The following is a 767-nucleotide window of genomic DNA, read 5'->3' as shown; positions in this document are numbered from 1 at the left end:
TAACCACAAAATCCGGTAAACTCTAAGCAGTGGGCACATATAACCATTTATTCATATGCTCAGTGTATCTGTACATCCCATTTTTTCCTCCTCTGCCAATTTCCACCTCATTATCATCTTCCACCTGGACTCGCTCACTCTCTCATTCACCTGGGTCACACCAGGGGGAAAGCAGAAGTGGCATCTTGCTCCCAATAACATTTGAGGCTCTCTCATCTGACGATATATACTGCCATACATCGCTGTGCCGCCTGATCCCATCCGAACTCAGCAGCTAAGCAGTGACTGGCTGGATCAGTACCTCTTGGGAGACCACCAGGGAATATCCAGTGCTGTATTGACACCCAGACAGCAGAAGCAGCGGGTGCATATGAAGAGCATTCTTTCCCCTCTCTCTATTCACAAACTCTACTACGAACAAACCTGTGACCCACAAGAAAGGCTTCATGTATGTTTTCTGTATGTTATTTATTGAGGGTCCGTAGCAAGACCTAATCTAATTAATTAACCGTATTGGTACACAAATTATGTATGTGATTATCACCATTGTTGTCTTGCCTACAATTTGGATTCCTATCTGGCTAAACCCCTGATAATCATTTTCGCCCATTTGACGATTATTGTGTAACAACCCCCGTTACAACCTTATTTAATTCTAGTTTTACACCTCTATTGTATTTGCTATTTGCACCTATAGAATTGGTCTATTACATTAAAATGACGTGTGCATATATGTATGTATTTTAAGTATCAGTGAATAAAGGTTA

The 767-nt window shown here is 41.3% G+C and overlaps 1 pseudogene; it reads left to right on the top strand.

The window, feature by feature from the left end:
• Window positions 1-224: 224 nt before the first annotated feature.
• Window positions 225-341, top strand: LOC146055910 (5S ribosomal RNA; annotated as a pseudogene).
• The last annotated feature ends 426 nt before the right edge of the window (window positions 342-767 follow it).

The sequence above is a fragment of the Crinia signifera genome, unplaced genomic scaffold (genome assembly GCF_055691185.1).
Source record: "Crinia signifera unplaced genomic scaffold, ASM5569118v1 HAP2_SCAFFOLD_630, whole genome shotgun sequence".
Lineage (NCBI taxonomy): Eukaryota > Metazoa > Chordata > Amphibia > Anura > Myobatrachidae > Crinia > Crinia signifera.
This window is presented reverse-complemented; position numbering and strand designations above follow the sequence as displayed.